Source organism: Capricornis sumatraensis, chromosome X (genome assembly GCF_032405125.1).
Source record: "Capricornis sumatraensis isolate serow.1 chromosome X, serow.2, whole genome shotgun sequence".
Lineage (NCBI taxonomy): Eukaryota > Metazoa > Chordata > Mammalia > Artiodactyla > Bovidae > Capricornis > Capricornis sumatraensis.
The window spans coordinates 145,928,909-145,953,912 of NC_091092.1; positions in this window are offsets into that span (position 1 = coordinate 145,928,909).

Here is a 25,004-nt window from a genome sequence, read left to right on the forward strand (position 1 = left end):
TTCTTGTTCTGAATCAGCTTCTAATCATCCCCAGTCGCCTTTGGCCGGTGCTCTCACCTGTGAAATGAGATGTGGGCAGGTCAGCATCTAAGATGGCGAGCTGGTCAGCATCCAAGAAGGCGGGCTGGTCAGTGTCAAAGATGGCAAGCTGGTCAGCATCCAAGAAGGCAGGCTGGTCAGCGTCCAACATGGCGGGCTGGTCAGCATCCAAGATGGCGGGCTGGTCAGCATCTAAGATGGCGGGCTGGTCAGCATCTAAGATGGCGGCTTGGATCTGTCATCAGATAGAAACGGCTCCCATTGCATTCTTTGCTGAGAAGGAATGGAGGCTTAGTTGGAAGCAGTATTGATATTTTAGTCTACATGGGAACCAGAAGAGTATCTGGGGGCCTGTGTCCCAAACACCTGCTCCTGGTGGCCCTCAAATGTCGCCTTGACTGTGTGTGTGTGTGTGTGCGTGTGTGTTTAAAAGGGATATAATGCCATATACTGTGTAGGTCTGTTTCTCAAGTTCTGATTCTGTTCAGCTGATCTGTTTATCTGAACACGGATATTATATTGTCCTGATTTCTATAGCTTTAGTATGTGTTGAAATTGTGTGAGACCTTCAGATTTATTCTTTTTCAGGTTTTGTTTTGGGCCCTTCTATGTTATTTAAATCGACATACGAATTTTAAAATAAGTTTATCAATTTTGACAAAGAGCCATCCTGCTGAGGTTTTTGACTAGGATTGTGTTGAACCTATAGACTGAGTTGAGGAGAGCTAACATCTTGGCAATAAATAGTGTTTTAAACCATAAATCAAGTAACCTTTTCATTTATTTGGGTGGTCTTCAAATTCTGTCAGCAATTATTTTTGTAGTTTTCAGTACACAGGTATCGCACATCTTTGTCAGAATCGTCCCAAAGTGTTTCATCCATTTGGTGGTACTATAATGGAGATTGTTTTCTAAGTTGTGATTTTTGAATGTATAGAAATAAAATTTAGATGTTGATATTTTATCTTCCAACCATGCCAAATGCACTTAATAGTTCGAGTACTTGTGTGTATACCACTGGACTTTTCGACACAGATGATCTGGTCATGTGTAAACACATTTTTAATTCTTCCCTTGTAATCTGATGGTGTAAAAGCTACTTTTCCATATCTTACTGTCTACAGGCTTCAGTACAATGGTGAGCAGAAGTGCCGAGAGCAAGCATACTTGTCTGTTTCTGATTTTAGCAGCCAAGAATTCACCCTGAAAAATGCTTGTGGTTGTACACTCTATGTAGATGCCTTTTAGGATACGGAGGAAGCCTCTTTCTTTTCTCACTTCTTTTTTTATCATACTTAAAAAAAAAAGGAATGCATATTGAATTTCAGTAATTCTTTCATATATATTAAGATGATCTTTTTTTTTTTTTTCTTTTTTAACTGGTCACTAGCACATCGATTTTTGAGTGATAAAACAAACTTACATTTTTGAAATGGTTCTCCTGCGTCCTGATATGTTATCCTTTTTACACTATTTTAATACAGTTTTCAAGGCATGTGTTTAGAATTTCCAGCCCTATGTTTATGAGGAATATTGGCCTGTAGATTTCTGTTCTTGTGCTATCTCTGTCTGATTTTGTACAACAGTTCGATTTCACCTTTCCAATCGTATATGACAGCATATACTATTATTGTCACGTTTCAATTTTACATATATTATAAATTTCACAGTAACAGTCCTCTAAATTTTGTTTAACCCATCAGTTATTTTTAAAGATACTTAAACAAGAAACATATAGATTTATCAAGGAGCATATATGGTATTCTCCACTCTTATGTTAATGCAGGTATCCATCTAGGATCATTTGTCTTTTTATATCTGAAAGATTATTTGGAAATTTATTATAATGCTGGTCTTCTGGTCATGATTTTTTTTTCCAGATTTGTATGCGTATTCTTTCTAGACCATTGTTTGATCTAAAGATATTTTTTCTGGATATAGAACTGTAGGTGACCACTTTTATTTTCTTGCTTTGTTTAGTACTTTGAATATGTTTATTAGTGACAAGAAGTCTGAAGTTATTCTGATCTTTGTCCTCCATATAGAGCATGTTTCTTTCCTCTGGGGCCTGTGAAAATTTTATCTCTTGTCACTGATTTTGAGCCATTTGGTTATGACGGTAAAATTGTATTTATCTCTTGCACTTGGAGTTTGTTGAGATTCGTGAATCTATAGTCTTCTAGCTTTCCTTAAGGTTTGACAATTTCTGTTCATTATTTCTTCCAATGATTTTTCAGTCCTCTTCTCTCTCCTGTCCTCTGAGTATTCCAGTCACCCATTCATTAGGATACTTGATGTTGCAGTGCAGTGAATTTATACTTTTTTTTTTTCCTGTGTCCAGTCAACCCCTAAAGAACTTGGGGGTTAGGGAAACGGACTCTTGGATAACCCCACATTACTTTGTATCAGTAATTGGTCTTCCATATCCATGGTGCTGCATCCAGATTCAGCCCATCACTAACCATGTAATACTGTAATATTTTTTGGAAAAAAAAAAAAAAAAGATCCACGTATAAGTGGCCCCTAAACAGTTCAAACTCCTGTGGTTCAAGGTTCAGCTGTATTTCATTTTGGATATTTTCTGTGGCTCTGCTTCAAATTAAATATAGAACACTGTGAATTTTACCACTTTGGGTTTGAGAATTATTCCTGTGAAAGTCTTAGCTTTTATTCTGGGCTGCAGGTGAGCTCTGAGGAGGGAGACTGGTCTCCTGGAGCCCGGCTTATGAGGTTTGGCAGGCAGACTCTGAGCTGTGCTCAGCCGGTGGTGAACGATTTCTGCCTTACAAAGGCTGGACTTTCCTCAGCACTCTGCAGCATCTTAGGTACTGTGAAATTTCATTCCTTTGTGACTGAGGAGGAACAGACACTACCTGTGGTCCTCTTGGAGGTCCAAGCACTGTCCCATTGAATGCTTTTGGATGGGTATATCCCCAATAGGCTTTGCTGGTCGCTCAGATGATAAAGAATCTGCCTGCAGTGTGGGAGACCCGGGTTCTATCCCTGGGTGAAGAAAATCCCCTGGAAGAGGGCATGGCAACCCACTCCAGTATTCTTGCCTGGAGGATCTAATGGACAGAGGAGCCTCGTGGGCTACAGTCCATGGGGTCACAAAGAGTCGAACTCAACTGAGCAATTAAAGTCAGCACACAGCACATCCCCATCCGCGGGTCCTATGCACGCACACTGCACCAGTCATATTCGAGTGCCCTTTACTCGTCTGCTAAACACTCAGGGGTGGACCCTGTAACTCTTTGGGATTCTCTGTACAGCTCTTCCTTGTCCTGCAGACTCGACTCTGAAAGCTTTCCTTGCCTTGATATCGCTAAACCCTCACTCTGGATGAAGGCATCTGCTGGGTTCTGCCTGGACCCTCTCCTTGAACCATGACCTTGAATCCCGCTCAGTTGCAGCAGCTGTACTCTCACAGTGCTAATCTCATTTATTCTCCATCTTTCTGGAGCCACAGTTATCCATTCTTTGAAACTCAGTGTCTTGACAACCACTGTTTTACTTTTGCTGTTGCTAAGGTAACTCTCCAAGAAGTAGACGTCTTGGGAACCTCCCTAGTAGTCCAGTGGTTAAGACTCTGTGTTTCACATGAAAAGATGCTCAACATCACTCATTATCAGAGAAATGCAAATCAAGACCACAATGAGGTACCACTTCACACCAGTCAGAATGGCTGTGATCCAAAAGTCTACAAGCAACAAATGCTGGAGAGGGTGTGGAGAGAAGGGAACCCTCTTACACTGTTGGTGGGAATGCAAACTAGTACAGCCACTATGGAGAACAGTGTGGAGATTCCTTAAAAAGCTGGAAATAGAACTGCCTTATGGCCCAGCAATCCCACTGCTGGGCATACACACCAAGGAAACCAGAACTGAAAGAGACACGTGTACCCCAGTGTTCATCGCAGCACTGTTTATAATGGCCAGGACATGGCAGCAACCTAGATGTCCATCAGCAGATGAACGGATAAGAAAGCAGTGGTACATATACACAATGGAGTATTACTCAGCCATTAAAAAGATTACATTTGAATCAGTTCTAATGAGGTGGATGAAAGTGGAGCCAATTATATAGAGTGAAGTAAGCCAGAAAGAAAAACACCAATACAGTATACTAACACATATATATGGAATTTAGCAAGATGGTAACAATAACCCTGTATGTGAGACAGCAAAAGAGACACAGATGTATAGAACAGACTTTTGGACTCTGTGGGAGAGGGAGAGGGTGGGATGATTTGAGAGAATGGCATTGAAACACGTATACTATCATGTCAGAAACGAATCGCCAGTCTAGATTCGAAGCAGGATACAGGATGCTTGGGGCTGGTGCACTGGGATGACCCAGAGAGATGGTATGGGGAGGGAGGTTGGAGGGGGGTTCAGGATTGGGAACACATGTACACGCATGGTGGATTCATGTTGATGTATGGCAAAACCAATACAATATTGTAAAGCAAAATAAAGTAAAAAAAAAAAAAAGACTCTGTGTTTCAAATGCAGGGGCTTTGGGTTCGCTTCCTGGTCAGGGAACTAAGATCCTATAGGCTAGCCAGCACAGGCAAAAAAAGAACAAAAATATCACTAGAAATCCTATCCCTTGTATGTGGAATCTAAAAAGAAACTGTACAAATGAACTTACTTGGAAAACAGATACAGAGTTACAGACTTAGAGAAGGAATCTGTGGTTACTGGAAAGAAGGATGGGGGGGAAGGGATAGTCAGGGAGTCTGGGATGGACACTGCTGTATTTCACATGGAGAACCAGCAAGGACCTGCTGGACAGCACAGGGAACTCTGCTCAGTGTCATGTGGCCGCCTGGATGGGAGGGGAGTTGGGGGGAGAATGGGTACATGTGTACCTATGGCTGAGTGCCTTTGCTGTCCACCAGAAAGGATCACAACATTGTTAATCAGCTGTACCCCAATATAAAGTTAAAAAAATTTTAATGTAGTAGAAGTCTTAATTTTCTACACCTAAAATTACATAATTCCTTCTTATGAGAAGATCTGTATAACATTTGATGTAGCTGTGAGGATTATGGAACTTCTATATTTGAGAACATTTCTTTTTTACAGCAGTAATATTGCCACCTGGCTATTTTCCCAAATGCAAAGATGTCTTTGCTCCTATCTTCAGGCTAAGCTTCTCCTGCTCTTGGAGCAGGAATGGAGAGTGGGGATTAGAATGCTACAGTTAGGATCCAGAATCTGTGGGTTTGTATCATGGCCCTCAGACACAACGACTGTGTTCCACCAGGGAATCTATCAGAACTTTACACAGCTACGTTTCTTGATACTTAATGTAAGACTAACAGTAACTTGGAAGGCCACTGTGAGCCCTGTCTGGAAGACATTTGAAACTGTGGCTGGCACCGTACCACATGCGGTTGCTAAAAAAAAAATAAAAAGAAATGGTAAATCCAAAAAGGAATTATAAATGTTGCAGCGAAATAATGGGAAAGTGCTATCTGTAATTTCAGAAACCATTATGTAGACAAATAGCTCTCTCATTCCAGTTGTAATGGATTTATCAATAAATTATGCTTAAATCTTTCATAGCATTATATCACATCAGTATTTTTTTAAATGGGTCATCTTGACAAGATGGAAATTAAATCATTAATCTTATTTTTAATTCAGAATTCTAATGATACTTGCTCCTAAATACATACAGAGTAATTACCAGCCCTCCAGCGAGTTACTAACAAAAGAAGAAAAAAAAAAAAAAGATTTTTTTTTTTTCTTTGTGTGTATTTGTACGGAAAGAGGATGGGCATGTCCTTAAAAGGGAGATGAGTGATCTGATGAGAGGATGAGATTAGTGTCCAGAAACTCAGCGTTTAGGTGGGTTCCAAAGAGCACGTGTTCTTAGATCTGCCCTTTGCCATTGAAGGTAGAACAGTCTGGAATTGAATTTATATTGTGTCTCTCCAAGGACCGTAGGCAGAACGGCAAGGTTTCTCAACCCTGATGGTATCCTCCAAATATGGGAGGGACTAGGCTTACCATTTTAATTGTTGTTATCATTCATTGATAGGTCCTGTCCGACTCTTTGCGACCCCGTGGACTGTAGCATGCCAGGCTTCCCTGCCCTGCCTTCCCTCCTATTCCCAGGGAGGGGAGCCATCTGGCTGGGGCTCCGAAAAGCAGGTCTCTTTCTTCCTTCCTTCCTTCCCACCGCTCACCGCCGCCCCCGCCCCCCTTGTTGTTCTGGCAGCTTTCAGTCCAAAGCTTTCGTCTCCAGTAGCACTTCTCATTTGCCCTGACACCAAAGATGGATGACTTTTTCATATGCACAGCATATGCACCAGACTGGAATACCTAAGTCAGATGTTTTAAGGATGGAATCCCCAAATCTTCTGGGTTTCAGGGCGTAATTGCACTTTTAAGTGAGGTTCCCTGGTAGCTCATCCAGAACAGAACACACCTGCAAAGCAGGAGGCTCCGATTCGATTCCTGGGTTCAGGAAGATCCCCTGGAGGAGGAAATGCCAACCCACTCCAGTATCCTTGCCTGGAGAATCCCATGGACAGAGGAGCCTGGTGGGTTTTACAGTCCATGGGGGTCACAAAGACTCGGACATGACTGAGCGACTAACACACACTTTCTCCAATTTTACTGGATATGTGAGTCACCCTGTCAAAATACAGATTCTGTAATAGATGGAAAGCTTGTCCAAAGGCACATTCTGTAGATAGATCAAAGACAGGTCTCAAGATTCTGCTTCTCCTATGAGGTCCCAGGCAATGAAATGCAACTGCCCCAGGAAGCATACTTCTGAAGAGAAAGCCCATGGAGAGATTTCTCCAGTGGTCCAGCGGCCTTAACTCCATGCTTCCAATGCAGGGGGCCCAGGGCTTGATCCCTGGTCCAGGAGCTAGGTCCCACATGCCTCAAGTAAGAGTTCACATGCCTCAAGGAAGAGGTCACGTGCCACAGCTAACACAAAGTCATTTGTGATATATTTCTTCTTACATGAGGGGTATGTGGCTTTCCTGGTGGTTCAGACTGTAAAGAATCTGCCTGCCGTTCACCAGGCCTGAGTTCCATTCTTGGGTCAGGAAAATCCCCTGGATGTTGGAAAGGCAACCCACTCCAATATCCGTACTCGGGAATCCCAGGGACAGAGGAGCCTGGCAGGCTACAGGGCATGAGGTCACCAAGCGGTGGATACAACTGAGCAACTAACACTTACTTACGGTGACTAAATTATATCATAAGTAGTATTTTCAGGACATGTTTATCTGCCAGTGTTGGGGGGGGGCGGGCACTGCTTTTAGGAGTGTTTTAAATTTTTCTTGCTGATTTTGGAATAAAGCATCCGTGATGACGATAACTAGCTGGAACATTCTTCACTTCTTCTGCAGCTGACTCGGATGTGCATGGCAAAGCTTTGTTTGTAAGTGATGGTAAAGTGTGTACCTGCTTTCTTCAATTAAGGAGCCAATTTATCTACCCATCACCGTGCAGAACTCTCAAGATTAATGTTTAAAAAGAAACGGTCCCAGAACACATTTGATCTTGAAACCCTAAAGAGGGTTTCTGAAGAGTGACATCCACACACCCCAAAGTGAAATGGAAATTTAGCAATTATCCCATTAATTCAAACTGGGAGCCATGTTGAGAGCCTGAATTATGAAGCAAAATTATTTTGACACGAAACAAATTAGTAGCTGAAAGCATAAGAAAAACGCAACAGATTGGCGTTGGAAAAGCAAAGGGGGGAAGAAACAAGTGTGGTTCGTAAAAGACAAAAGACACAGCAAATTCACAAACAATAGTGACATTTAGAAACAAGATAACAGATTAAGCAGGAAAACATACCCAATCCAGGCTGCTTCTGTAATCTGTCCCTGATTTAAATTCAAAACTAAAATTTTAACTCTTGAAAATGCCTTTTTTAAATATGAAAGTTCTTCATCATTTCTTCTTTGAAAATGTAATTATACTTCCATGATTCCTGTAATTTCTGTTTTATTTTGCAAGCAGTTGGCCGTAAACACAAGATAGCAAAAAAAAAAAAAAAAAAAAAGTTTCTTTAAGAAATGGTGACAGTATTTAAGTCTGTGAAAGGGTAATCCAATTGAGGATATTATTCATTAAGTAATTATCCTTTGGGCTTCCCTGGTGGCTCAGCTGGTAAAGAATCCACCTGCAATGCAGGAGACCTGGGTTCGATCCGTGGGTTAGGAAAATCCCCTGGAGGATGAAATGGCAACCCACGCCTGTATTCCTGCCTGGAAAATCCCATGGGCAGAGGAGCCTGGTGGGCTACACTCTGTGTGGTTGCAAAGAGTCCGACAGGACTGAGCTACTAAGCACAATTAATCATTTATTTTTCATGAAGGTCCTCAAAGAGCGAATAACCTGTGATGTGTACATTTTTAAACTATCTAGCTTTTTTTTTTTTTTTAAGGGTATAGAGAAATTCGATTCTAAAATGGTGCCCATTGTTAGGGGATGGAAGTTTGTGTAAGATTTGAAAATCAAAGGCTTGGTACTAATTTTCACTTTGCAGGCATGTTGCTGTTGCTGAGTCGTTAAGTCGTGTCCAACTCTTTGCAAACCCGTGGACTGCAGCACGCCAGGCTCCTCTGTCCTCCGATATCGTCTGGCTGCTGCTGCTGCCGCTAAGTCGCTTCAGTCGTGTCCGACTCTGTGCGACGCCATAGACGGCAGCCCACCAGGCTCCCCTGTCCCTGGGATTCTCCAGGCAAGAACACTGGAGTGGGTTGCCATTTCCTTCTCCAGTGCATGAAAGTGAAAAGTGAAAGTGAAGTCGCTCAGTCGTGTCCAACTCTTCGCGACCCCATGGACTGCAGCCCACCAGGCTCCTCCATCCATGGGATTTTCCAGGCAAGAGTACTGGAGTGGGGTGCCATCGCCTTCTCCGGAGTTGGCTCAGACTCCTGTCCATTGAGCTCATGATGCCATCTAACTATCTCACTCTCTGTCGCCCTCTTCTCCTCCTCCTCCTTTACTGGCATGACACCATCCTAACTGTGGATGACCCACCTGAGCCTTGTCTTTCAAGTAGTCACCCTGCCGTGTGTTAACAGCCACGGTTCCTTCCACCTCTCAATTCTCTGACCTTTACCCACTGAGTCTGTGATGAAGTGAAATGAAAGTCGCTCAGTTGTGCGTGACTCTTCGCGACCCCATGGACTATACAGTCCATGCAATTCTCCAGGACAGAATACTGGAGTGGGCAGCCTTTCCCTTCTCCAGGGGGCTCTTCCCAACCCAGGGATCGAACCCAAGACTCCCGCTTTGCAGGAAGATTCTTCACCAGCTGAGCCACAGGTCTGTGACTGGATCTGAGAATTTGGCTTTATAACAAATTCCCAGGACCATTTTCATCTTGCTGACTTGGAAATCAAAGTCTAAGAAGTACTCTTTATACTGTGTGGTCAGTTGTGTCTGACCTGCCAGGCTCCTCTGTGTATCGTTTTTTCCCAGGCAAGAACACTGGAGTGGGTTCTCCTGGGGATCTTCCCAACCCAGCGATCAAACCCACACCTCCTGCATTGCAGGTGGATTCTTTACCGCTGAGTCATCTAGGAAGCCCCCATTTATATCATGGTATCTTCAACTGATTATTTAGAATGTCCTTACTAAGTGTGTGTGTGTGTGTGTGTGTGTGTGTGTGTTTGCAAGAATTAGTTACCAACGAGAAGTTCTTAATTTTCTCCTTTCTGCTCTTATATGATAAATTTATAGCTAAGGGTGTTTATCAAAGAAAGAACGCATGGAAAATTTTTCAGAGGATTTGTAATCTCTTAAGAAATAGGTGGTTATGATTCGATTGCATATTAAAATTGAGGGAACTCCCTGGCAGTCCAGTGGCTAAAACTCCAAGCTACCAATGGAGGGGGCCCAGGTTCCATTCCTGGTCACGGAACTAGACATGTGAGCTGAGTCACTTCAGTCATGCCCCACTCTTTGTGACCCCGTGGACTGCAGCCTCCCAGGCTCCTCTGTCCATGGGATTCTCCAGGCAAGAATACTGGAGTGGGTTGCCATTTCCTCCTCTACGGATTCTTCCCCACCCAGGGATCGAACCTGTGTCTTTTACGTCTCCTGCATTGGCAGATGGATTCTTTACCATTAGTGAAACCTGGGAAGCCCCAATACCCAGTGCAACCAAATAAACAAAAATACTTAAAAAAAAAATAAAATGAATGGATGTTGCCTCTTCTAATGTACCACTTTTGGTATTAAAATATTCCATTTCCAATGAAGAAATCTGGTATCAGCCAGGGTACCATGAGGACAATCAATTCTTAATCTGTTGGCTCCAGGGGAAATTCAAAGTGGGGGTTTTATCCAAAAAAAGTTGCAGAACAATCCTGGTGACATTTATCTGGTTATCTGGAAATGACCCATCTTTATTAGGGCCATTCTAGAGTTTTGTTCCTTTACAGGAAAAGGAGTTTTCTTGTAGGGGGGATAGAAACTGTTCATGAACCTACTGGCTTCAAACAACACAGCTTTATGATCCTACCTTTCTGGAGATCGAGATTCTGACCTTGGTCTCATCGGACTAAAAATCAAGGTGATGTTGAGACTGTATTCATTTTGATGTCTCTAAGCAAGATTTTGGATTTCCCTGGTGATTCAGATGGCAAAGAATTTGCCTGCAATGCGGAAGACGCAGGTTCGATCCCTGGGTTGGGAACATCCCCTGGAGGAAGGCATGGCAACCCACTCCAGAATTCTGGCCTGGAGACTCCCATGGACAGAGGAGCCTGGATGATTACAGCCCAAGGGGTTGCAAAAGAGTTGAACATGACTTAGGACTAAATACAGCAACAAGGAGGTTTTGCGGCTCTTGTCTTTCCCAGCTTGTAAAGAAGCTCAAGGGGACCTGCCTTCATTTTCACAACCAGCATTAGAAGCTTCCACCGTGAGTCACCCCATTGCCTTCCTCATACCTGTGTAATCCAAGATACTCCCTCCAACTCAAGATCCTGCACTGGCATCAAAATTGCAATGTCTTTTGCCATGTGAAGTTGCAGAGTCACAGGCGTGAGGAATCAGGGCGTGGATGTCTTTGTATATATGTGTAAAAGTGAAAGTCGCTCCGTCGTATCAGACTCTTTGCGTCCCCATGGACTATACAGTCCATAGAATTCTGGAGTCTCCAGAATACTGGAGTGGGTAGCTGTTCCCTTCTCCAGGGGATCTTTCCCGAGCCAGGGATCGAACCAAGGTCTCCCGCATTGCAGGTGGATTCTTTACCAGCTGAGCCACAAGGGAAGCCCTGTATATATAAATATATGCACACACACATACATGTGTATGTATGTTTTTAATAGAACTGTAGTTGATTTATAATATTGTGTTACTATCTAGGTAACACACACACATATTGTTATTCAGATTCTTTTCCATTCTAGGTTATCACAAAATATTAAATATAGTTCCCTGTGCTAAACAGTAGGTCCTTGTGTTTGCCTACATTATATATGAATATTTTGTCTCCGCTAATCCCAAACTTCTAATTTATCCCTCCCCACATTCCCCTTTTGGCAACCATAATTTCTTTCCTATGTCTGTGAATCTGTTTGGTAGATAAGCTCATTCGAACCACTTTTTCTAGTTTCCACAGGCACGAGGCATCCTATGATATTTGTCTTTCTCTGCCAGACTGACTTCAGTCCGTATGACAACCTCTAGCTCCACGCGTGATGCTGCCAATGGCCTCATTTCATTTTTTATGGCCTGCCGTCCACGGGGTCGCACAGAGCTGGACACGACTGAAGCAACTTAGCAGCAGCAGCAGCATGAGTGATTAACATATATATAAATATACACTATACATTTTTAATTGAGGTCTGTACATTTTTTTAAGGCACCATGCTACTGCACACTTAGACTGTGGTCCAGTGCGACCTTAAGTTTTATGAGAAACAAAAGCATCTATGTGACTTTCTTCATTGGCATGGTGTAGAACTAAGCCCACGATGTCTCTGAAATGTGCCTGTAACCCCGCTTTACGCCGCACTATTTCCCTTGAACCCAGGATGCCCATCATGCTATCAGCTGAATACGAGCTCTTCACATTGCTGACTTTTCCTCTATTGATGGATTTTTAATGTCCAGACCCTTTCCAGCTTCGCGTCTTCCTTATCCTCCACGTTTATGTGAGAATCTTAATAAAATTCTAAATCATTTGTTGTTAAGTTGCCTAAGTTGTTTCTAGACCTAGACAGCATATTGAAAAGCAGAGACATGACTTTGCCAACAAAGGTCCGTCTAGTCAAGGCTATGGTTTTTCCAGTGGTCAGGTATGGATGTGAGAGTTGGACTATAAAGAAAGCTGAGGGCCGCAGAATTGATGCTTTTGAACTGTGGTGTTGGAGAAGACTCTTGAGAATCCCTTGGACTGCAAGAAGATCCAACCAGTCCATCCTAAAGGAAATCAGTCTTGAATATTCTTTGGAAGGACTGATGTTGAGGCTGAAACTCCGATACTCTGGCCACCTGATGTGAAGAACTCACTCATTTGAAAAGACCCTGATGCTGGGAAAGATTGAAGTCAGGAGAACGGGACGACAGAGGATGAGATGGTTGGATGGCATCACTGACTTGATGGACATGAGTTTGAGCAAACTCCAGGAGTTGGTGATGGACAGGGAGGCCTGGTGTGCTGCAGTCGCTGGGGTGGCAAAGAGTCAGACACGACTGAGCGACTGAACTGAACTGAACTGACGGAAGTCATTTTTGAGTCTTTGTGACCCCATGGCCTGTAGCCCCTCGGGCTGCTCTGTCCATGGGATTTCTCAGGCAAGAGGACTGGAGTGGGATGCAATTTCCTTCTCCAGGGACTTTCCTGATCCAGGGATCAAAAGGCATCCCCTGCGTTGGCAGGTGGCTTCTTTACCTGTGAGCCACCAGGGACGCCCAATACACTTATATCCTACACTACCTTCAAAGCATCACTTAAATTCTTCCGTATCTAATTCTCTCTCCTTTCTGATCTGACCTACCCTCCTGGTTGACCTTCAAGCCCTACAGCCTCTGCACAGAGTCTACCCTGAAGCTTACAAATGGTGAATATGCATGTAGTGATGGACCAGAAAACCTCTTCCCCACCTTTTCACCTGAAAGAAGGTCCTTAAGATTCAGCCCGACAGTTGTGGCCTGTGTGAATTCTCCTGCCCTTCCGGCAGAGCTAAGCCCTTCCTACTTTTCTGACCCAGCCACCCTGTTGTTAGCCCTCCTCTGTGATTTCCACACTGCACTTCGCTTCCTTTCTTTTCTTTTCCCTCCTGTCTCTCCTCATCCTCCCATGTACCCTCAGCTCCTACCAGAGGAAGCGCTGAACAGAAGGTTTGAAAATTCCTTTTTTTTGATGAAAGAATACATGAGTCACAGCCCAGCCATCCTGCCCCCCACATGTCATGAATCCTTCCCTGGTTGTCACAGGTTCCGACCAATCGTCTCCCACTCCGTCAAGATCTGAGGCCCAGATGCTGAGCAGATTATCCAAATCCCACAGTAATGCCATTACACAGCCTTTTCGACTTAATATGGCTTAGTCCCTCTTAGGCCAGCCTCTGGCGTCTTGGTGAAATCCGTCATAGAGCCAAAGCCCATGGCTACTAGTCCAAAAATGTCATTAAGGTGCAAGGGTTGAGACCTTCATACACAGGGAAGTCAAGTCAGGCAGAGGAAAAAGAAATATCATATATCAACACATTTATGGGCTTCCCCAGTGACTCAGATGGTTACTGCCTGCAGTGCAAGGGACCCGGGCTCCATCCCAAGAATCTGCCTGTAATGCAAGGGACGTGAGTTCCATCCCCGGGTTAGGAAGATTCCCTGGGTTGCCAAGGGCCCACCTCCGCTGTGTGGGCTATACCCCAAAGCCCATTCTCCTAGACCAACCAGAAAAACCTTCTCTGGGTTTTAAGACCTTCTAAACCAAACCGGAGTGATCAGCTTCTATGAGAAGGCAGTTTAAAACTTCAGTGTGAGGGGGAAAAAAAAAGAAGTAGGCAAAGAAGCTGAGCTACAAGGTGGAGGGGAGGAAACTCTTTCCAGGAAAATGCAGCTCCCAGACCTTCTAAACCAAGCTGGAAGGATCCAAATCTATGAGAAGGCAGTTTACAAATTCAGTGTGAGACTAAAAGAAAGTAGAAGAAGAAGCTGAAGTTGGAGGTGGAGGGGGACAAGCATTAGGAGAAGAAGAAACAAGGAGAGAAAGAAAAAGGAGAAAGAGGAAAAAAAAAAAAAAACCTCTTACCTCTGTTGCTAAGTGCAGAGTGCTTTCCAGCAGCCTGCTTTATCAGTGTCTGATGGTCCAGACTGCAGATGCATCAAGGTGCCCACCCCCCTAACTGTGAGCATCCGAGCCCGTCTCCTGGACAACATTTGTGATGTCACAGACAGGCAGGCCTGCAGCCCCGTGACTTGGGGCTTGGTCCAGCTGAGACCTGAAAGGCTGCCTGCCAGCCTGGTGTCCTGCCCGAGCCAGCTCACCTGAGGACAGGTGTCGGCTCACCTGCAGTGGAATCGGTAACAGAAGGTGAGCATCGTGGGATGCAGGGAAGGTAGCCCATGCTTGTCCTCCCAGGGCTGGCGTTGGACGTCCTTGAGGACCCAGAAAGGGAGGGAGGTGAAGAGAAACTGTGCGCATGGAGGCTGGTCCAGGAATTGACATGCTCCAGCCTGGAGGCTTGTCAAAAATGCTTATAGTGGATTCCGTTAAGGATTTTAGCTTCAAAGGGGACGGTCCCATGTCCCATCTATCATCGGACTGCGAGGAATGGTGGGGACATTCGAGTGAAAAGGTTGAAGCTGGAAGACCCCTCCCCACCAGAAAACAGACTCAGTGTATCCAGCTCCCTCTCTCATCTTAGTTTGGATATCATAAGAGCCTGTCACAGCCAACAGGAGCCTAAGGTGACCGAGAGCAGAATGGCACGGGATGTCCTAAATAGACGCTGGGACAGACGAGGGATGTCAGCTATAAAAACAAAGGAAACAGGGAAAACGTGTGGACTGGAGTTTTCGATCACGTACGCAGATCAGACCGTGAGTTGTGAAGACCACACCACGCCTTTGGGTATGAAGATGAACTCTGGGAACTAGAGGGGGTTCCACCCAGGGAGCTCAGCTGGTAAAGCATCCACCTGCAATGCGGGCGACCCTGGTTCGATTCCTGGGTCGGGAAGATCCCCTGGAGGAGGGCATGACAACCCACTCCAGTATTCTTGCCTGGAGAATCCCAGGGATGGAGGAGCCTGGCGCAATATAGTCCATCGGTCTCAGAGAGTCGGACATATTTGAGTGATTCACACTGCTGCTGCTGATACTTTGGAGAAGGATTCCTCGGGTGTGTTATAGAATATCCCTCAACTGGGATTTTCGCTCATGTTGCAACCAGGGTTGTAGGGTTTGCCAGAAAGATAGGCAGCTACAGTTTCCGTCATAGGCCAGGAAGGATACATTGTATCAACATGGTGCCGCAGTTGCTGTTAAACTATCTCATCACCTGCTGAGAGAGTATGTTAGCTTTCTCCCCGATGCTGGGAAAGATTGAAGGCAAATGGAGAAGAGAGTGGCAGAGGATGAGACGGTTGGATGGCCTCACCGACTCCATGGACGTGCGTCTGAGCAACCACCAGGAGATGGTGAAGGACAGAGAAGCCTGGTGTGCTGCAGTCCAAGGGGTCACAAAGAGGCAAACACAGCTAAGGAGCTGAACAACTGCAAAGTTACTGGGTTTGGTTTCATAATATATTTGATACAGAAAGATGCAAAGAACAAAGTTGCATTAGCTTTAATTGTGCCACTGTTACCTATTGAGTATGTAGGCTTTCAGTATTTTCTCTGTATCTGTATATCTCTGTATCTGTATATTTGTATCCATCCAGTAGTTTAAACTTCTTCTGTTAACTCATATACTCTGCCTTTCATTTGTATCATCAGGTGTCCTGAAACACCATCCTTTGAAATTCAACTCCTTGGCATAATATTTTATCTGTTCTTCATTTGGGGTATTTAGCTTCAGAACTTTGAGGAACACAGGATGAAATATTTGCCCTCATCAATGACTATTTGCTTAAGATGCACTTTTTCAGATGGAATTGCTAGCTCAAAGGACATTCCATGTGCTTAAAGCCTTTGCCATTTATTTCCTTCTGGAAAGTTTGTTAACAAATAACCTCTAGTCAGAAGTTGTCAAGTATGCTTATTTCCCCTGAATGACACCAGTATTTATTGCTTAATCTAGTGTATTCATTGGATATATTGATACATATAGGAGAAAATCGTATATATTAGAATATTCTTTCGTGGGAGCGTGTGTGCTGAGTCGCTTCAGTCTTATCCAACTCTTGGCAACCCCACGGACTGTAGCCCACCAGGCTCCTCTGTGCATGGGATTCTCCAGGCAAGAAGACTGGAGTGGGTCACCATGCCCTCCTCCAGGGGATCTTCCCGAACCAGGCATTGAACCCACGTCTCTTATGTCTCCTGCATTGGCAGGCAGATTCTTTTTTTTTTTTTTTTAATTTATATTGGTTTTGCCATACATTGACATGAGTCCACCACGGGTGTACATGCATTCGCAAACATGAACCCCCCTCCCACCACCCTCCCCATAACATCTCTCTGGGTCATCACCGTGCACCAGCCCCAAGCATGCTGTATCCTGCGTCGGACATAGACTCGATTCTTACATGATAGTACATGTTACAATGCCATTCTTTACCACTAGCGCCACTGGGGAAGCCCATTCTCTTCCATACTTATATATCCAATTCATATATATTATGTATATCACTTCTTGTCCTTTTGGCTAAGATCAAGTGTAATATGGGGGCTTCCCTGCTGGCTCAGCGGTAAAGAACCTGTCTGCCAACTCAGGACATGCAAGAGACGCAGGTTCGATCCCTGGGTTGGTAAGATGATGAGACGTGGGGGGCGTGTGATAAGAATTGTGACTTAAAAGATTGTCACGGAGCGTGCAAGGCTGTCATTTCCCGTTTTCTTAACCAGCAGGTGTCCTTACATTCATGTAGTGTCACTTTCAAAAACTGCCTCCTAGACCTCAAGCCGAAAGTCCTTCCACCATGGATGGATAAAACAGTCCGTTTTTGTAAGGCCGGTGTATTGACCAAATGGATCATTTTCACTTTATAGCTCCTGGTGACTCATAAACTTCCTTCTTTGTGTTTATTTTTAATTGCAGGATACTTGCCATGCTGTGGTGCCTTCTGAGCTGTATCACCATGAACCAGCCATAAGGACACATATGTCCCCTCCTCCTTAAACCTTCCTCCCACCCCATCCCACCCCTCTAGGCTGTCACAGAGCATCAGGTTTGAGCGCCCTGAGTCATACAGCAAATTCCCGCTAGCTGTCTGTCTAAGATATGGTAATAAACATATATATATTTCAATACCACTGTCTCTATTCCTCCCACCCTCTCCTTCCCCCACTGTGCCCACAAGTCTGTTCTCTGTGTCTGTGGCTCCCTTATCACCCTGCAAGTGGGCTCATCAGCACAATCTTTATAGAGTCCCTATATATTGGGTTAATATGCGATATGTGTTTTTCTCCTTCCAACCTATTTCACTCTGTATAATAAACTCTCGGTTCACCCATCTCACTAGAATTAACTCAAATGTGTTCCTTTTCATGCCTAGGGAAATTCTCAGAAAAAAAAAAAAAAAAAGAGAATTTTCTCTCCCCTTTCTTTTTTTAAATTCTCAGAAAAGAATTTTCTCTATGCTCTCTATCTCCCCTTTCTTTGCTTAGTATCTTAGAGTTTTGGAATATGATCTAGGTACCTTGAAAGCAAAGACACAGAACAATGCACTGAATTCTCCTTCGAGATGATGCCTTTCTCTTTAAACATTTTTAAATTGATTTAATTATGGATTGTTGGTTTCCAACTATTGAGAAAAGACAATCTCACCCTGGAAATTTGAGCTTTTTTTTTTTTTTTTAAACCTGAAATACAAATTTTGGAAAGTTTTGAACCGGCATCCCACATCCATTAACTCCTCCCCCCACCCCCCACCCCCCGCAGTGAAGCACCTGAATAGCAAAAAATAAATTAACATTCATTAGTGCCAACAGCCCATAATCGTATTTTTTAAGGTGGCTTTTATTTTTCATTGAGCGCCCTTTTGAGATGCAGTGCTTTAATTTCCTTTTTTTTTTTTTTTAAACAGATTCAACTTTTCCCATTTTTGCTGTCCAGTGAAAACTTCAGGTGGCACTGAGGTTGATGAGAAATTATCTCAACATCAGGTCAAGTGAGGGAGCGTTAAAGAGAAGAAAACTAGGGGATGGAATCTGTTCAGTTCAGTTCAGTCGCTCAGTCGTGTCTGACTCTTTGCTACCTCATGAATCGCAGCACGCCAGGCCTCCCTGTCCATCACCATCTCCCAGAGTTCACTCAGACTCATGTCCATCGAGTCGGTGATGCCATCCAGCCATCTCATCCTCGGTCGTCCCCTTCTCCTCCTGCCCCCAATCCCTCCCAGCATCAGAGTCTTTTCCAATGAGTCAATTCTTCACATGAGGTGGCCAAAGTACTGGCGCTTCAGCTTTAGCATCATTCCTTCCAAAGAACACCCAAGGCTGATCTCCTTTAGAATGGACTGGTTGAATCTCATTGCAGTCCAAGGGACTCTAATGGTGAAACCTAATTCCTAGGACAGACGTTGCCAGTAAAACGCTGTCCTCACATGGAGGGATAGATGTCAATGCTCCAGTCTCCTCATTGCTCAGATGAAAATGCATTATTCTCGTTTCATAACTGAGAGTTCACAGAGACAGAAAGAACAGGCTTATGGTTGCCATGAGGGATGGACGGTGTGGGAGTTTGGGACTAGCAGATGCCAACTATGCTGTACAGGACGGATCCACAACACAGTTCTGATGGAGCGTGCAGAGAGCGATATTCAGGATCCTGCGATAAGCCATCAGTGGAAAAGAGTATGGAAAAGAACGCATATATGTCTGTAACGGACTCACGTTGCTATACAGCAGAAATTAACACAGCATTGCAAACCGATTGTGCTTGAATAAAATAAGCCTTTTAAAAAAAAACTTGAAATTTGCTTTCCATTAAACTCTCTCCCTCCCCCTCCAACACCTCAAACTTGGACGTTTCTGTGCCGACTCTAATATGCTTGATGTAGGTGAGGAGCTGAGAATTACAAAATGCATTTCAGATCACCTCTGGTTCCTCCTTTGCAAGTCCTGGTGATATTCATCCTTTCTTGGGGATGTGGAGACGTTGGCAAAAAAAAAAAAAAGAAATGGTCTTGGGTCATCTAGAAACGAATATCGAGTCCTAATTTAATATCCACGTATAGATCTAACAAAACCAGAAGTCTGAAATTAAACCTAAAATTTTTAAATTGAAATTATAGAAATTGAGAGCTAAAATGAGGCAAAGGTTATGAAAGCAAGTGCTTTAAATGACCAAGGTGACATTGTTATTTTCAAACTGAAACTGACAAGTGAATTAAGCTACTTAGTATATTTTTAAATACATTTCTAACCTATTTTCAGTAATTTTTAAGATGACCAATTATATTTTTAGCATTGCTAATGCTAACACATATCATGATTAGAATGTGTGTTTGAATAGATGGGATATATCTTAATGTCTGTTTTTATCTTTTATGGTTTTTTTGTTTTGTTTTGTTTGTTTGGAGAAAGTATTAATATGCAATTTGAATTTTGGTGCATATCAAATTCTACTAATGCTCTTTGGGAATTTTTCTGCACTTTATTAATGCAAATTTAAGATCACTTGTTAAATAGCACAGCGGCTATATTTTGTAAGAATGACTGGTTGTATATATGTCAAAATTTGAACATGGGCCATTAACTCAAATTTAATATTCTTCTTACACGTATAGAAAATTCTCTGCAGAACATTTACAAAAACACAAGAGGTAACATTTCACTTAATGGTGAAATTCTGGATTCTTCCCCTCAGGGTCAGAAATATGACAGGTTTTTTTGCCGGTTGTTTGTAACATTGTACTGTACATTTCAGCCTGGGCAGAATTAAGGCAGAAAATAAAACGAAGGCATGCAGGCTATGAAAGAAAGAAGTAAAAGATGATTTTTTTTTCAGATGTCATGATCTCGTATATAGAAAATCCTAAGGATATTAAATCAACAGAAAAAACTCAATGAAATTTCTATACATTCGCAAAAGAAGCTAAACTTGAGAAAACAATTCCCATTTACTGTACCATCAAAGATTATGAAGTGCCTGGGAATAACTTACAATGGAAAATATACACCTTACAACCTGAAAACGACGAAACATTGGTGATGGAAGGCGAAGACGACCCCAGTAGGTGGAAAGACATCGTGTTCCTTATTTAGAAGATTTCATGTTGTTGGCATAAATAATACTCACCAAAGGGATCTGCAGATTCACTGAAAACCCGGTCAAAATCCCAATGGCCCATTTCAGGAATGGAAAGCTTGATTCTAGGACTCATCTGGAATTGTAAGGAGCCAGGATCGATAAAACATTCTTAAAGAAGAAGAGCAAAGCTGGAGGACTCCTGTGTCCATCAGTAGACAAATAGGTCAACAAGTGTGGTCTCTGCATGCCTGGTGAGTCGTTCAGTCGTGTCCGACTCTTTGTGACCCCGTGGACTGTAGCCCACCAGGCTCCTCTGTCCATGGGATTCTCCAGGCAAGAATACTGGAGTGGGTTGCCATTGCCTCCTCCAGGGGATCTTCCCCACCCAGGGATCGAACCCACGTATCTTACGTCTCCTGCATTAGCAGGTGGGTTCTTTACCATTAGGGCCAACTGGAAAGCCTGTGGTCTCTACATGCAGTGGAATGGTATTCAGCCATAAAAAGAAATGAAGAATTACCTCACGCTACTCTTTGGATGATTCTTCAGAACATTACGCTAAATGAAGAAGCTGGTCACCAAGGACCACATATGGTGGGATTCTATGGATAGGAAATGTCTAGAATACGGAAATCCATAGACATGTTCAATGTGTTTGTAATTGCCTAGGGCTGGGGAGAGGGGTAATGAGGAATGCCAGCCAAAGGTTACAGGTGGTCTTTTGAAGATGTTGAACATATTCTAAAATTTCTTGTGATGATTGAGCAGTTCCTTTGATGTGCTAGGAATCACTGATTTGTGCTTGAAATGGGTGAATTTTGTGGCATGAGGATGATATCTCAATAATTATATCTCAACAGGCTTCCCTTGTGGCTCAGCTGGTAAGGAATCTGCCTGCAATGCGGGGAAACCTGGGTTCGATCCCTGGGTTGGGAAGATCTCCTGGAGAAGGGAAAGGCTACCCACTCGAGTACTCTGGCCTGGATAATTCCGTGGACTCTGTCGTCCATGGGATCGAAAGAGTCGGACACGACTGAGTGTAAATATCTCAGTAAAGACGTTATCAAAAAAAAAAAGAAAAAAAAAGAAAACTCAAACAAAAACGTAATGGAAGTCAGAGTAGCTTGGCTCACTTTTTATAGTTGATTTCATTCCCAGTGTTTAATTTTTCCTCTTCTAGCATCAAGTTTCGGAGAAGGCAATGGCACTCCACTCCAGTACTCCTGCCTGGAAAATCCCATGGACAGAGGAGCCTGGAAGGCTGCAGTCCATGGGGTCACTGAGGGTCAGACACAACTGAGCGACTTCACTTTCACTTTTCACTTTCATGCATTGGAGAAGGAAATGGCAACCCACTCCAGTGTTCTTGCCTGGAGAGTCCCAGGGACGGGGGAGCCTGGTGGGCTGCCATCTATGGGGTCGCACAGAGTCGGACACGACTGAAGTGACTTAGCAGCAGCAGCAGCATGAAGTTTACATTAAGCTGAGACAGAAGACAAATCTAGGAAACTTTAGCCTCTTTTACTTTTTGGGGGATAAGTGAAACAATTGTTTTCCTGCTTGGATGTAGAGGGAAGATTTCCTGTTTGAGAGTATGGAGTTGAGTCACGTGAACTGATGATCATATGTGTGGAGAGTGATTGTTTATTCAGCCTGCTGTGCTGAGGGTTTTTGATGACACTAAAAAAACAAAATAACAGAAGCATCCTCAGCCTTTAATCCGCGATGACTAGGCTGAGAGATGCATCTTGTTAAAATTTCTCTTTTAATTTCCCTTATAGTTCATTTTGGAGGGCACATATTGTAAATCTGAAATGGCCAAATCAATAAGTCAATATGGTGCCTAGGTTTCTGCCTTGATTTGAAAGCCATCTCCACTTCAGCCTTGTACTTGTAAAATGAGCCCTGCTCCCTTCTATTATAGAATTTCTACCCTGCTACTTAAATCTGTATAAGGAAAATATAAGCCAGAGGTCAATAAATGGAAATGTAAATATATGTCATCTACCATCTATCTGAATATACACAGATATTATCTAGTATATGTTAGTCGCTCAGTTGTGTCCAACTGCCTGTGACCCCATGGACTGTAGCCCGCCAGGCTCCTCTGTCCATGGGATTCTCCAGGGCAGAATACTGGAGTGGGTTGCCATTTCCTTCTCGAACCTGGATCAAACCTGGGTCTCCTGCATTGCAGGCAGATTCTATACCATCTGAGCCACCAAGGAAGCCTGAGCTCTGGTTAGTGTGGAGTCTGTCTTTATGTAGTATAGAGTTAGGCACTCCATGGACTGTATCCCACCAGGCTCTTCTCTCCATGGGATTTCTCAGGCAAGAACACTGAAGTGCATTGCCTCCAGGGGATCTTCCTGACCCAGGGATCAAACCCAGGTCTCCTGCATTGCAGGCAGCTTCTTTGCTCTCTGAGCCACCAGGAAAGCCCATGCCTAAAGCCTACATATAGTTGTCATCGATTCAGTTCAGTTGCTCGGTCATATCCAACTCTTTGTGGCCCCGTGGACTGCAGCACACCAGGCCTCCTTGTCCATAGCCAACTCCTAGAGCTTGCTCAAACCTAAGTCCATCAAGTCAGTGATGTATTTCAACCATCTCATCCTCTGTTGCCCCCTTCTCCTCCTGCCCTCAATCTTCCCAGCATCAGGGTCTTTTCCAGTGAAATGGATCGTCACATGAGGTGGCCAAAGTATTGGAGTTTCAGCTTCAGCATCAGTCCTTCCAGTGAACACCATGGACTGATCTCCTTTAGGATGGACTGGTTGGATCTCCTTGCAGTCCAACAGACTCTCAGAGTCTTCTCCAATGCCACAGTTGAAAAGCATCAGTTATCATATACAGTAACAAATATGGTTTGATATATATATACACACACTCACATATATGTATGTACAATATTCACATATATATCTTCCCTTGATGGCCATATCTCTATCTCACAACCGCTTGATAAGCGTACCGTCTCTTCCTCACTGATTTAGGATGTTCTCTTTGTGATGTATTCAGTTCCTCTCTATATGTCTGTCTACTTATGCCCTCTGTCCAGTCTCTTGCTCTCTGTGTATATTCGGGTGCCAACGTCAAGTGGCTCTAATAAATGTAGCTTTATCATACGTCTGAATGTCTTGTGGGGCTGGCCCTTCCTCATTAATCTGAGACGCAGCTTTCCTTGTTTCAAAGAAATGCTATCGACGTTTACATTGAGATCGCCTTCAATTTACAAATTAATTTAGGGCGATGGACGTCGTTATAATCCTGAGTCTTCTTTGCCGCAGAAGAAATAATAGGCTTTTCCACTTATTTAATTCTTATTTATGTCAATAACATTTCAACACCTTCCTCTCTCTATATCGTACATGGCTCTTTAAGTTAATTTTGAGGTGCTTTACTCTAGTTATTTGGTGATGAGTTACCTTTCTGGTAATGAGTTAGGCTTCCCTGGTGGCTCAGAGGGTAAAGCATCTGTCTACAATGCGGGAGACCTGGGTTCAATCCCTGGGTTGGGAAGATTCCCTGGAGAAGGAAAGGGCAACCCACTCCAGTACTCTTGCCTAGAAAATCCCATGGATGGAGGAGCCTGGTGCAGGAGTTGGACATGACTGAGCGACTTCACTTTGATTCACTCCCTTCCTGTCAGTTTCTTGTCTAACGTATTATTACTCCTATATGGGGGAAATACTGAATTTCTGTGCTAATTTCATAAATACCCATGTTCTTTTGTTGTCTCACTATCACTTTAAAAAATTTTTTTCCGGTTGGTTCTCTGAAGTTTTTGCTATAAAACTACCCTGTCCAACAATAATGACTTCACCTCCTTTATCATAATGGGTACACATTCTACTTCATGCTCCCACGTGTTCCGTTCGATAGCAATCCTACAGCAACATCAAGCATTACTATTCTTAGCCATAGCAAAGGGGAATAAATAAACTGTGGTCTTTCAAAGGCTCAAGACAGGCAAGGCAGGCACGCAACAACAGGCAAACTGGTGAAGCTGCAGAAAGAAATGAAAAAATCAGTGTTGCTGGTCCTTTCGGCATGGGAAAGGATCTTGACCGTGTCTGCTGGCGTGAGTCAGCTTTGTGGCTTTCGTCTCTTCAGGGGTTTATTTTCTACTCCCTTCTCCGCACCTCCTTGCTGGCGCCAAGCTCTGTGACGGCACCCCTTGGCAGCATTATGACCCTGGAGAATCTCCTTAGCTTTTCTAGGCTTCCTTCTCCCAGGACAAGGGCGGGGGCGGGGGTGGGGGGTCGTCTGTCATTTCTTTGTAAATCCAGATTCCAGGTTCAGTCCACTGACGAAGGGCTGTGGAAAGTTTCTTCTATTCAAGCTAGAGGTTACTTCTTCCCTCTAGCTTTTCATCATTTCATGTCTTTATGGCAGATTTTAAGGAAGGAGAGTACAGTGAACATGTCTTTTCCTCAACCACCTTTGGCCAGAAACTTAAATGCTTGTCAACCAAATCCGTATGAGCAAAGGCATTTTGCATAAACACAAGGACTCATTAAAAATAATGCTTTCAAAAGTCTAGATTCCTGGCACGGGCCAGACCTCTGGGAACTTAGGCCCCCTTTTTA